Source organism: Lycorma delicatula, chromosome 6 (genome assembly GCF_047948215.1).
Source record: "Lycorma delicatula isolate Av1 chromosome 6, ASM4794821v1, whole genome shotgun sequence".
NCBI lineage: Eukaryota > Metazoa > Arthropoda > Insecta > Hemiptera > Fulgoridae > Lycorma > Lycorma delicatula.
The window spans coordinates 56,788,707-56,804,171 of record NC_134460.1 but is presented as its reverse complement, the minus strand read 5'-3'; positions in this window follow the sequence as shown (position 1 = coordinate 56,804,171).

Genomic DNA, 15,465 nt, shown 5'->3' with positions numbered 1-15,465 from the left:
TTAGCATTCTTTTAATACTATTTAATTATACTAATTAAAAATCATAAATGGTAGTTAATTACCCATATCTGTGAATGATTTGATAAACTCATTCTAATTATAAACACGTAAAATTTGTAGTCATTAAGCAGTACTTGTTAATTTTATCATAAGCTATTTCAGTTATAACTAAATTGAAGTCTCATTGAGGTTGCGAATAGTATATATTGTTTTTATTTTATTCTTTTAAATTATCAAACTATTGTGGTCATGTTATACTAATGTAACTACATCTCTATTGTTAGATTCTAAGGTAACCTAACCTTTGCTAATAACGGTAAACATGGATTTGAGAAAATGTTTATCGATCAGCACCTTAAATTATTACCTTTTTTATTTTGAAAAATGTTTGGAAAAGTAAATGATTAGACTTTAGTTGATATAATTTTTAATACTAAATACAATTTAGATTTAAATACAGAAAATCTTTCTTCATTGTTGAATGAAAGTAAGAATATATAAAACAATCATATTTTCCGATCTAGATATATGGGACATGACCTGGATATTACAAGCAAACTATTTCAACAGAATATAAGCTTAGAAGTGAAATATATACTTAACTTTCATTAAAATGAGAAGTGATCGAATTTTAAATGAATTAGTGAGATTAGATTTGGTGTATATTATACTGATGAAACAAGTACGAAGACAGTAAAACTACAGCAGCATAATCATTTGGTAATGATGGAATATCAGATAAACCATATAAATTGATTTTATTTTATTTGGTTTCAAGAAAACCATATAAATTGTTTTGAAGCCAGAGGGTAAAAGAAGACAAGGTAGACCAAGGATAGAATGGGAACAGTATATTCAGAAGTTAGGAGGAAAAGATAAAAGGGAGAATTGGAATTGAGGATATTGGCAAAAGTGTGGACATATATAATTTGGTTGACTAACCCAATACTAATGGCAGTAGGAGAAGATAAAGAGCGTCATCTCATTTTTACAAGTTACATTTGTCTTCTGTCAGGTTACTTTTCTTTTTTTGCTGGCATCTGTGGCACGAGTGGTAGCATCTCAGTCTTTCATCCGGAGGTCCTGGGTTCGAATCCTGGTCAGCCATGGCATTTTCACGCACTACAATCTTATCCTTTGAAGCGATACCTAAGTTACTTGGAACTGTTGCAGTTATGGAATCTTAACAACCATTCTTTCTAGTAAAATGAAAAAAATATGTAGATCTGGAAAGAAAGACTAGAAATAATATGATTATGATATATGAAATAAGAAGAAAGACAAAAAGGGAAACAGATGAAAGTAATGTGGTGGTACTTTGGCTCCATATCCTCATAAACCTTTGACATTGATTGTGACATTTCACTGTATAACATGTCTGTATTATTCTTCATTAGCTTTTTTATGGGTAATGCCTACTTAAGTATTTCACTGGAAAATAGGCTATTGACTATTCATAATATGTTGCTCTATTGACTGAGATTACATTGTTTTATGGTCGTTTGCATGTCTTCGTTTTAATTTGTGTAGTTAACAATTTTTTAGAGGCTTCAGTATTTTACAGCATTAATTTTAAAGTTAATAGTATTTGAAAGATTGACATATATAGCATACAATGATTAAAATGAATATGTAATTTTAAAGTATTAACAAAATTGCATTGATATTATATTTAAACTGCATAAAAGTGAATAAGATTTTGTGTAAGCTTCCAGCTTATCTTTAAACCTGAGTGATAAAATATTAATTGTTTAGTTTTCAGTCTTTATACAAAAACTATGTTTACAACAATGTTAATCATTTTCATGTTTAACTACAGATATTAGTTACAGATTATAAGGTAAAAAATAGTATATAATTTGACATAAATTGATATTTTATTCCAGACGATCCATAATTTTGTTTTATAGATCACTCAAGAAATAGTTATTTTCACATCATATTAAGCAGTTTTTGCCATGTAGTAACATATTTCTCGGTATGACAGACCTTATTATTAAAAATGTATGTTTAGAAAAGCCAGTATCTTAAGTTTTATCTATTTTTAATGAATGATGTCTGTTTTTGTGATAAAATAGTTACATTGTCTTTTACGTAGAAATTAACATTTCCTCTATGAAAATAACATGTAAAAGTCATTTACAATTAATCTGTGCATTCATTTACAGTGTAACTTTCACTGTATTTTCTTCATATATTATTTAAATTCATTGTATCCTACTTATTGATAACCTGATAATGCATGTGGTATATGTGACTAAAATATTTACTAAAAGTAACATTACTTACGTAATAGCCCATCGACCATAACCATAATGATCCCGTAAGTTACGGGATCATTAACATATTTTACATATTAAAAATATAAGCATTATTGCTTATAATTATAGATATAAATTAACCAAACCTAACCTACGCTCGCTTTGCTTGCTAATCTCGACTAATTAACAGTAATGTTTTGATCATTTAAATAATAAATAATTGCAGTAATTACTGAATCTATTATTCAAATACCCAAAACAGTACGATGCTTAATTAGTCAAGGTTAGCGAGTGTAGGTTAAGTTTGGTTAAATTATATTTATAAAATAAATACATAAAAATGGTAATATAATGGTTATATCAGGTAATATTAACAATAATCCAAAAGTTTGCAATTTATTGGTCGACGAGCTAATACGTCAGTACCAAAATAACAATAATTTGCTAACTCTTCCTGCTTGGCATATCACTTTTCCACTTTACATGCCTTAATCATTTTTAATTCATGTGCTCTAAAAAAAAAATTATTACATTTGTTGCAATAGGTAATTTTCATAAGTAGAAAGTGCATAAATTTTTGTTTGAGTTAGAAGTATACCTGCCTGGTTGGTAGAAGTAAATGATGACAATATTTTTGAAGCCTAAATAAAAAAATCAGAATTATGAGGAAGAAGTAAAAGAGAATATGAGGGCATAGAAGTGAAAATTAAAATATAGCAGTATGTCCTAAAAAATTCTCACATTATGGTATGTTTGGTAAAAAATAGCATAATAATTTGCACTACAGCATTCTAGACTAAAGAAATGGGAAGATTATAAAATAAAAAGTGTTTCAATGGCAAAACAAATAGAGATCAAACAGTTTTTATAATAAAAATAGCCAGAAAAATGAAAAAAATTGGTAACATTTATTTGCTGTTAGTATGTACTAGTTATTTTAGTTACAGATAATTTTTAACCAATTAAAAAAACAATTTAATTGATGACTTTACTGTTCTGTTTGTAGCATGAAGGTCTCAAGAACTGAAGTTAGATGAAATAAAACATTGTTTTATTGTTAGGCTTAAATTTAACAAAATATTATCTGATAAGAGATTAATGCAACATTAATCAAGGTATACCTCAAATCACTTAAAATAGTTCACAAGTAGCTGTCTATAAAAAGTTATTCACGGGAAATAATGCTCCAGTTTAAGTGAGAGTAGGTTAAGAGATTCTTCAGTTGGTTATAAGGGGAAGATCTAGTATATTGAAAGTACACCAGCCATGGCCAAACTTAGCTTCAGTTAAAGTCCACGTTCATGTACTTGCATAGTTTTAATTAATAGAAACAATTACCATTGTTTTACTAAATTAATTAATATAATTTATTTCTAATATGTTTTTAACTTACAAATAAAAGAAGAGGTTTCCAGTTCGACACATTTTTTTTCATATTCAAGCCTTACTTTTCACTAAATGACCATTTGATCATTTTTTTTTTACAGAGCAAGTATCTTTGTTGGCCTTGTTGTATGTCTCCTAGATAACTTTTATGTGAAGGATTTTTTAAATGAACAAATATATATATAACCTACATATAGGACTGAAGATATTTTTCCATTTATTGCCTAATAATGGATACAATGCATTATTCATGCAAAAATTGGTTTGAAAATGTAGAATAAAACATTTATACAAATTTCCATCTTACAAAGAACCCTAACAGTCTCTTAATGCTCATTCTGTGCCTTATGTTTCTTATTTTTAATGTACAACAATAAAAATGTATATACATTCTCTCAATCCACTGAGTTTTACTTAAACATGAGCAGTCTGTTTCTCAAGATTAATTTTGTAATTATTATCAAGGCATAATTTTTTCATGAGAAGTAGCTTTTTTTATTTGGACTACATTTTATATAGACCTTTAATAATTTTAAATGAAAGTAAAATATATAAAAAGAAATAGACTTAAAAAAAAATATTAATAATAAAACTAAGTTAAAAAAATTGCATTAAAAAAAAGATACATTTCCAATTCTGTTTTAAATTTCAACTTCTTGTAATCGTTCAGTCCTACGGTTAGTAAGTTTGTAGCTGTTTTTTAATGTGGGCTGACAAAAAATGTAAAGTATCTTAATATTATAATGAATAAACATTTTAAATTTTTTTCTGAAAAACTTAAGATATAAAAGTTTTTATAATATGTAATCATTTGATTATTTACAGTAATATTTGATTTAAAAAAACAGCATGTTTTGCTATTTAATACAGTTTTTAAATATCATTTAATAATGTATTGATACAAATAAGGAAAGAAGCTTATTATTAAATTTCCCAGACTATTGATAAATATGTTACTAGCTACCATATTCTTTAACATGAAAAAAAAAGAATAGAAAACAACTATTATTAAACAAGTTCTTAGAAACTCCAGATGTAGTGGTGTCCTCAGTAGAACCCTCAGCATCCAAATGATCGTTTACTTCTAAAAATAGGTAAATTATTTCAAACTATTGTCAGGATTTATTTAAATTTCTCCAGTAACAGTTTTATTTTGCAATTTTCTTGTATTCATATTTTAATGGGCTTAACTGTGTTAAAATCTTTTTACGTTGAGAAGATTAGTTATTTATTTTTTTATATTCTTATAGGCCTGGTGACAGACTGTTCTTTCCTTCTCTAATATATTTCCATTTCATAGTTAGGTAAGTTTTAACTTTTAATAATTAATTTTTAATTTAAAGATGATGTTTACCCTTAAAAAATTGATGAGACCATTTTTATTTTATAATTTTGATTACCAACTTTTTCCACCCAAGTATTTTAAAATAAAATTATTTTGTTTAAATATTTGATCATTTGGAACAGATTACTTGTTTTAACATGGAAGTATACCACTCTCTTTTTGAATTTCAAAAATTAATTATTATTTTTAAAGATTAAGGTCTTAATTCTTTTAATTTACTATGGTTAAAAATGTTTAAATGATTGATTATCATGGGAAATAAATTATAAAGTATGTCAAATTAGGGTTGTTACATGTGTTTTGCCATATTTTGAGTTTTATGTATGTTCCATACCAAACAAACCGTTGTGTGTGAATTAAAATAACAAAACATAGTCGCTTTTAAAATTAATAAAACTGTTCTCAAGTAAATGAATTGCATGTTAGACTTATTAAAAAATTTAATAAGTGAAGTAACTTTCACAGCCTTTTTCAGTGTACTGAATTTACTCTTTCACATTAACATACTAAACCTTCTGAAAATAGATGATATTTATGTCTGCTATTGACACCTTCACCTTGTTCACCACAGAGATTTCCAGTGTATTAAACAATTTATCTATTTTTTATTTGTTTTATGTGATTTTACTGATATGATTATATGATTGTGTTATTATTATATATGATTACATGGTTTATGTGACTTCATTGATGTTTTATTTGTGTTAGGTTAGGTTAGTGATTCTATTTGATTATAAATGCTTTATGTGATTTTATTGATATTTTTTCCGTTTTATTAGATATGTTCCATCTTTTAGGTATATTATATATTATTATTGTTGTTAGGTTAGGTTTATTGTAAGGGCAAGGAGTTGTGGACTCCACTGCGAGGGGGGAAATAATAAAAAAAAAAAAATAGGATTAGCATAAATAGGTTAGGATTAGCTTAATTAGATGATAGTTTGCCATGTTCGCCTGTTTTTTTGTCATGTTCATCACTTTCTTCGTGTTTTCACTTAGTGAATTATTTCTGTGTTCATTTTCATGCTTTATTTTTGTGTTTTATTTACTATTAAAGAAAGAAAAGATTAACTTGTTGTTTAACGTTGTTTATTGTTTGCCTTATTGCCTTGTTTTTGTGTCATGTTCGAGTTGTATTCTTTGAGTTTTCACATAGTGTTTTATTTCCATGCTTTATTTCCTGTTATAATTAAAATAGGATTAGCTTAATAGCAAGATCATTGTATGATTTATTGATTGGTTTTTTTATTATGTTCATTGTGTTTTTGCATAGTGTTTTATTTTCGTGTCTTAATTAAATAGGATTAGTGTAATGGTAAGAGCGTTGTATGCCGTATTGGCTGGTTTTCATGTCATGTTGGTTGCTTTCATTGTGTTTTACGAAAGATTATTGCGTGTATTATGTTTGTCTTGGGCATTCATGACATTTTGTTCAAAAGAGAGTTTGTAAGGAGGCCTGCGGATCCTCAAGTTATACCTTCTGGGGTCCCAGGGTGTGTAGGTTTTACTTCAAAAGGGGAATGGTTTTAATTGATAGTCTGCTGATGGTGGTTGAAAAAGATCACCAGTGGGAGCCCAACACTTCATGCATTTCCACGAAAAAATTATACTATCACAGAAAGCAATTATGACTACTGCTGCATGTATCTCATATATGTTATTGCCATTAGAAAATAGGTAGTGTACAGCATAAATCAGTATTTTACTTTCTGTTATGAAATAATGCACAATACACATTATTTGTTGTCAGTAGATAGTTTTTTGTTTGATTTAAATAAAGAATATTTAATATTTATATTAATATATGACCATTATGAACTTCCCAAGTATCTACCATGTTCAGGTTGACCAATTACTGGCTTTGAAAAAAGTAACACTAGTTCTGTTTTGCAAGGTAAAATATCAGAGATGTTTTTTAATACATTCCTTTATTTTATAGACAAGTAAATGTTGTTCTTCATTCTTTGTTTTTAATTATTTAGTCATTATCATTAGTGAAAAACAAAGTTTAATGTTAGATATAATTCCTCTTTAATTGCAGTAAAAAAAAAAACATGCTGTTATTTCTTTATCTTTATCAAATTACATGTAATTATAATGTACATATAATTTATAATGTATTGGTAAATTAAAGCATCATTTAAAAATAACCAGAGGAGTTGTGATCACCCTTCCATGACTCAAATATTTAAATTATAAGTTTGATGTCACTAACTATTTATGTTCAAAAACTATAAAGAAGATCTACCTTGTAATTTTGCTTGTTTAATGGCAGGCAACATTTGGAATATGTAAAACAAAGTGTTAGGGATGTAGGGGGTATATTGAAATGAAACAACTGGCACTTTGTAGGGAATCTTGGAGAGCTGCATCAAATCAGTCAACTGACTGAATACAAAAAAAAATAAAATAAATAGTTCAAACAAGACCACTTTGCATGCTGTTTTGGGTAAAGCACTCGATCGTATTACATTTCTTTTGATGCCTTGAGCAGTAATGTCATGAGCTTTAACAGAACCTTCTGATAAGACTGATTAAAAATGACCAAAATATTAAAATTTTGAAAAGGTTTTAATCATGCATCAAGATTGAAATCGTTTTGGGTAATTCAAACAATAAATTGACTCAACAGTGATAAATAGCTTAGGGCCAAATTGTGACTTAATTAACCAAATTTTCTGAGAATTTTGAATCTACATAAGGATGGTTTAAAAACTGAGATGGAACTATTTTGAAAAAAATAAAAAAGTTTATTTTAGAGAAGATTGCTGATAAATAAAATTATGAATAGTTTTCTAATTTAAAATTAGTAGTTAAAATCCTTCTACAATAATCATATAGGTTATAATAATATAGGTACAACCCAGTTATAATACGTACTTCAAATTATGAAATTAATTAAAATATTTTTTTATTGTGATGTAAGTTAACATTACTTCCTTTTTGTACTTCTGTCAAAATTTGAACTTGTAAAAGTACATTTGAACAACTTTAGGTTATATATTTTTACATTTTGTCAACACGTTATTTTTATGAGTTTAATGGATCTTGATTACATGCTAGTTTTTTCATTTTCTTTAATACAGATTATTTTAAATTGGTTACAAATTCTTGTTTTATTGTAGAACTTGTTTAAAAAATTATAGTGAAATAATGGAATGAAAATTAATTCAAATTTAAAGTAGGTATAAATCTTTTGATTTGATATATTTCTAAAAATTAAAATAATGTGGATAAACAAGAATTATATTGGAATGAAAAATAAATAGTTTTGTTTTTTTCCTTTTCTTTCGTTTTTATTTATTTAAACCTAAAAGGTCATTAATTCTAAACAGTTGTAGAAAAAAATTCATCTGATTTCACACCGATAAGATTGACTAAATAAAAAAACCGGTCCCGTATTGGAACAATGGAGAAAATCTGGCCCTGGTGAATTCCAGTACATAAAAATAGTTGAGGGAGCATTATTTTTTTCTTGGTGAAATGATGTGTGCGAGAGTAAATCTTGCGTTCCTTCCTTTGCTCTCAAACGCGTGCGCTCGTACATATACATTCCTGACGAACGCTTAGAATACCGGGATAACCTATTCAACGGATTCAAACCGAGAGAACTATGCATTGCCACCTTCTTCGCCACAGGGCGTCGTCTAGTTGAGTCCCGGCATTGATACATCATAGATTCTTATTTTATCATTTATAGAGGCCTAAGTATAATATTTTAATATTACAAATACATTCGTGCATCGACTCTCGATCACTATTTTCGAATATTACACTTCATTACTTTTCCTGTATTTCCGAATACTGCGAAAATCGCTAAACGATACGTAAAAAGTTTGCTGCTCTTTTCAGACATATCATTATTAACATTTGCTACACTGCTACGGTAATTACATTTTACCGAAAATTGTAGTACACGTACGTAAAATGTTTATGTATTTACGAATATGCAATGCGAAATAGTATTTTCCCATAATATTTAATTATATATTTTTATTCTGAAGCTCTATTTAATGATGAATTAATAAAAATTCGACCCGACAATGGGAGTTCAAAATGTCGATCAAAATGTCTAAGATACTTGAAAAAAGGTTTTGCCATTTACAGTTGTTCTTTTTTTTAATTATTGCAGAATTTCATGTATTTAAAAAAAGAATTCCAGGAAATAAAAGGTTTGCTGATCTATTGAGAAAAATATGTTACTAACTACCGTGTTCTTAAGATAAAAAAATCTGATGAGGACACCACGTAATTTCCTTGTACGCCTATTAAATTACATATATACTTTTTAAAAAAAATTAAAAGTACATAAAATCTTATTTAATTAATAACTTCTGATTATTTTCATATATTTTTTTAAAACTTTTGCAATCGGAGGTTAATAATTAATAAATCAATATATTTAAATTTAAAAAAAAGGAAATGCAGTCTGATTCGAATCAATGTGCCTTCCTCTTGCAAGAACCAAATTATTCATTAATTAAAATGTTATTTGGCTATAATTCTGGAACCAATGAAAATAAGTACCACTTATGATATATCGTTGAAAAGCTATCAAAGCCAAAAAACCAAATTTTTGGATTTTGGGCTTTTTTAGACATTTTTGGTGAAGTCAATTGCAATCAAATGGGGGGTGCATAATTAGATGTTACAAGTTCTAAATCCAAAATTTCAACATTCTACGGCTAATGGGTTTTGAGTTATGCGAGATACATACGTACGAACAGGCGTCACGCCAAAAATAGTCAAAATGGATTCAGGGATGGTCAAAAGGGATATTTCTGTTAAAATCTGAAAACCGAAATTTTTCGCGATTACAAAACTTCCTTTACTTTGTACAAGGAAGTAAAAATAGAAAAAACATTCCTTAAACAGTTTCTTCAAAACTGGTATCAATTTCGTACTCATTAGAAGATCCCTCATAGTCCAAATGATCAATCGCTCCCAAAAACAGAAATGGGTCAGGTTTTATTAAAATTTAAGTTTTGAAAAGAACTGTTTTATTTCTTAATTTTTTTTGTATTCATATTTTAACAGCTTTTAAATAATTCCATTAATTAAAATTTTAATGTTGAGAAGAGTTTTTTATCTGGTGTTCGAAAAAATCTGTACGATTTAAATTAAATTTGGAATTACCAATGTATGTGTTTTATTACATGAAAGTACAAAGTCTAAAGTTTTTTTACCTCTTAGTGTAACTCAATATGAGCTCCGTTTACAAACCTGAAGACATTAAACCGATAATCCATCTCATTCTACACTGACTAGTATATCTGCAGGAGTCGCTTTCATAGTTATTGTTATTCTTTGGCGTAGGTGATCAAGTGACCGAAGTTTTTCTTGGTATTTGATGTCTTTTACGTAGCTTTAAAAGAAGAAATGTTTCAGCGTCAAATCAGAGTTTGGAAGTGACCAAATGATGGGAGTTTCTCTATCTGGTCTTCTAGAAACCTTCATTGAACGCTGTCCGTACAACTTCTGCATGGTATGAAGGAGATCTAGCCTATTGGATAATTAAGCCCTTCATATTTTCAGTCTGTGGAAACACTAAGTTCCTAACTTGTCCTAGTATACACTATGCCCGTCATAGTTAACACACCGTAATAGTTAATAACACACCAGACTCATTTTCGGACAGTTGCATCTTCGTTTTAATTTATTACCAAACGCAATCGCGAGAGAAAAATGACCCAACGACGAATCCTTCTTTTTATCGTAATTAAATAACTGAAATTATTTTATTTTATTTTAATTATTATGCATATTAATATATATATTTTTTGTATTTATTTTTATATTTGTTTGTATTAAGTCGTCAATCCAAATATCTTGTGACTCTTAAGCAGTATCTAAAATGGATACATTTTATAAAAACTAATCGATCAGCACCTGTCAAATCCGTTTCTGACATTTCACGAAGAGTCCAATTAACATCCACATTTCTGGACAGGTATTATAATATCTTTATTAGAAAATTGATTTGCAGCATATGTCTGTGTGATTAGACATTTCGCGTAGTGTAAAAATACTTCATGAAGTGCTAAATGCACTTACAGTTACCGCTGAGATATACACGTTATGTTGCTCTATCACTTTATAAATTTGACCCCGTTCAAACGGAACATAAAGAGTCGATATTCCAAAAATTATAACCAAAGACTGATACATACATTAGGGTAATGAGTTTAGTTTCATATATAGGTCGTCATCATCTGGTGTTGTGCCTGGTGACAGGTTCCTTATGCCACCGCTGCCTCCATTCATTTCTATACTCCTTGTAGTAAATAATCTTTTATAAGTATGTGTATATTACTGTAAAAGTCATAAGTTTAATCAGACTTTGAACTATTCCTTCATTATTATGTAAATTACTGTTATTCTAGATAAATATAAATATTGTAAGTGATTACATTTACTTCCTTTGAAAATGGATTAAGTTTTTTGATGATGAAAAATGATGAAATTTTCTTAAAATCTCCTTATTTTCAAAAGTAAAATACTTCCGGGTGGTTCCAAAACTTCTCTTTAACAGATGGCGCGCGTTTGTCTAATCGTGTATCAATTCTGTTAGATCGATTTTAGTAAATATTTTTACGTACTGTACCATTGTAATTTCATTACAGTCAAAATATTATTTCTCAACAGAAACAGGTTATTTAATTTGCTACTTACGCTTTATTGTGTATAGATACAAAATTTATTTTTGCGAGAGCATGATTTTATTTAGTATACAACCAACACTGTCATGTGAGAGATAGCACATGCAGAATTGAATATCATTTGAATTTCAGGGGGCATGCAGCGTATTCGGCTTGTGATGAAGGCAATGAGAAACTACTTTGTTCCACATTTTATCTAGTAATTCGTACATTATTAGCTGTTATTGCAAGTGTCTTTGCCATTTTCATTTGTAATTTATAACTCACGTTATGGCATCACGTTGCCATAACGAGAAAATATCAACTCACATTGATATTTCATCAATCGGATGGTTTTTACTCGTATAACAAATATTTTCAAAATGGTAGCCGTTAGTGTTGAGCGACAATTACCGAATAAAGTTCTACTTCTTACATTCTTCGTGTTTTTAATAGACTATACATTCTAATATATGTTTAATTCATCAAAATTTATAAAATCAGAAAAGAATATATTCGGAAGTATATTAACTGAATCTAATAAAATAAACTAAATTAATTGATTATTGAGAAGAATGGATCGTCATTTTTTGTTATCAGGTCTCACATGCATCCAGTGGAATAGGCCTTCCATAGAAATGGAATAGCCTTATTCGAATTCTGGTAAATTCTGTAGGTCAATGGAATCGGCCTTATTCAAATTCTGTAAATAGTTAATAATTTATCGATACTTTTATCGAATACAGGCGCCACCGATTATTTAGTTAAATATCCAATTTATTTCTTAGAATCGGCTCTTTGCGTTTATCATGAAAGCAATTTAATTTCGCTACCGACGTTTTAACATGAGTTTTTGGAATTCTTTGATTACCTAACAAGATGTCATTCAGTCCCTGGAACTGCGTGGCATTTTGCCGGGAACAAGGACATGTTGTAACGGACACGCAATGAGTTTTATGAAACTGATAGCGTTATATTGTGTTGCAACAAACATATTTGCCGGTCAAAAGTCAATATGTCTGTCGGTACATGGCTGAAAAATTCGAATTTCAGCTTCTTCACCGACACACGTTTTCTATATAGTTGGGCGTTCGAACTATTAGGTGTTGTGCTCGGTATCATCGTGAATTTATTATGGGTCTGAATACATTAGTCGAGTGGATTTAATTTCATTAGAGAACTGTCGTGTCGACTATACTGAATAACGCAAAGTAAAATTTGGGAAGACGGTACGGTTATCGAAACCGATAAGACATTATTCTCAAGGCGCAAAAATCATGCTGGTCGTGTCTACCCATAACAATGAGTTTTCGGCGGTATTTATCGTAAAGACAGCGAGTGTTTAGCTGTGAAATTTTCTGACAGATCGATTCAAAACCTGCTGAAGGCTATCAAAATTAAAGTTAATGTTGGGAGCATATTGTACTCGGATTTATCGGGTCGGCGCTGAATGTCCGTGTCAATTGGCGAAACCAGGCCGAATGGATAATAGTAGAGAATTTCGTACACTATTTGGCAAAATAAAACTCATTTCTTTTACTTTCGGGTAGGTAGGGGATTTCAATTCCTTACCATATTTTGTTTACTCAGTCTTGCTTGATACTAATGTAAGATGTATTCTGTTTTAGTTTTGTTGTTTTTTAGGGATATTAGCACACTGATGAGAATGTCATGCGGCATTCGCATAGGTGGTATCCTGACTGGGGCAAGAACAAGGCTGAAAAATGCCTTTTGCCGAAGTCCGTAAGAGCTAGGTACGAAGGGAGAGGCGTGGTGACCGCAACTGTAACATGGTGGGTATCTTCCCCTACGGGGGTCACGATGTACTCGGATTCCTGGTATGAATACCAAACCGATGCACTGGAAAAGGAAGGGTCCCCCATTATACTGTGAATCATCGATACCATTTCGTTGATCCTCGCAGAGGTGCTCTTACACAAACCATTGAATGCTTTGAGGGGATTGCTGGGAAATGGCGCAATAAAAAGCACAGCCAGCAATATTGCCAGGCATTCGTATGGAATCTTCTTCACCAAATTCATGTGGCGTCGTATGATACGAGACTGTTCCCCGAACGGGTAGGGGACCCGTTTCAAAAATACCCGCTGCAATAAGGGACACCTGTCCGTCGGTAGTTGCCATATAACAGTCAGTAGATAAATTTTCTGTGATCTAAAAATACGTTCGAAAAAGCCACCGATTTCAAGGGAACGAGTGGCGGCGCCGCTTTCGTAAAACATACCGTTTTATATATTTTTTGTTTGTTTTAGAATTCACGTAAATTTCTAATTTTTTTGCTAGGATACTAATCATGTTTAGTAATGATTTTTAGATTACTTGATTTTAGATTATCGTTGATTACTTTTTTTTTTTTTTATTAGTTGATACGTGTTTACTTCATTTTTACATTAATTGTTAGGTTATGTTGTTATTGTTAGTTTTAAAGATTTTAAATAACATTCAGTAACGTATTATGGTTATTTTATCTGAAAGAGATATGATAATACAAAAATATTTTTATTATTTTCATGAGCAATAGACTGAAAATGGCGTCTGTATAATGATCACTTAACAATTCTTTTATAAAACTATTAATTTTTATAATGACTGACGTTTTGAAAATATTTATGATCTTAAAAATTTTAATCAAGGTAAAGCTCACGTAATTGAGATTTACCGTTTGATAATTTACGTTGAGATTTATGAGAAATAAAAATAAAATAGATTTTTGAGTTTTGATTAAAAATAAGTTAGCAATTTTCCTAATCTTTACCACAAACCATCCTGAATCATAAGGTAATTCATAATGATAAGTTTCTTGAACGCTTATATATGTAGGACTCGAGGTCGACCGGTTATTTGACAATTCTTTGTGTAGCCTACCACTGCCTACTGACCCTCCCAATGGTCACCTGTAGTGTAAAATTTTAAAATGAGTAGAATAAATGATGTTTCAGATGATAGTGGAATTCAGAAACATACGTTTTTATGGAATTTCAAAACGTAAACCAGTTGCAATTCATACGCAATTAGTGGCAATTTGTGATAAAAATGAAGTGCAGTTGTGTACGGTTTCAGGTTTACCTTCTTAAGATGTATGGTTAATTGAAACTCAACTACCGATAAAACAACCAAAGAACACCGGTATCTTGGATACCGGTGTTCTTTGGTGGTTGGGTTTCAATTAACCACACATCTCAGGAGGGTCAATCTGAAACTGTACAAGACTACATTTCATTTACATTCAATACATATCATCCTCATTCATCCTCTGAAGTAATACTGTACGGTGGTTCCGGAGGCTAAACAAAAAAAAGAGAAAAGAGGTGAAGAAAATTAATAAAAAAGTACGAAATGTTTCTTTCAGAGAACTTTTCCAGTCACTCAGATGACTTCTGTTTATGGAAAACGTTAAAGGAATTTTCGGTTGCAAGCTATTTGTTGTCTGAAAAAAGCTGTCTGTCATGCAATCGTTAAATGGAATGGTTACAATGGTTACAAAGGAATATGATGAAGGGATATTTAGCTGGGGGATTGTTACTTCAAATTCTCTTCTGCTGGTGACGTTATATGTAGAAGAAGATTAACCTATGTAGTTTTAGTAGAAAAAGAAAAAGTTTCATTATTCGTAATATTTTCATACTGAATATTTTACATCATTTTGTATGTAAGAGTATAATCTTTATTTTAAAGGGCATGTACGTAATAATTTTAGTTATTTCAATTGTTTTTTTTCAGGTTAATGGGATTAATAAACAGCGAGCGAAACGATTAATTGATGATTGAGACACTTTCAATCTTCTTGCCAGAACGAGTAAATTTGGAGTTTGTAAAG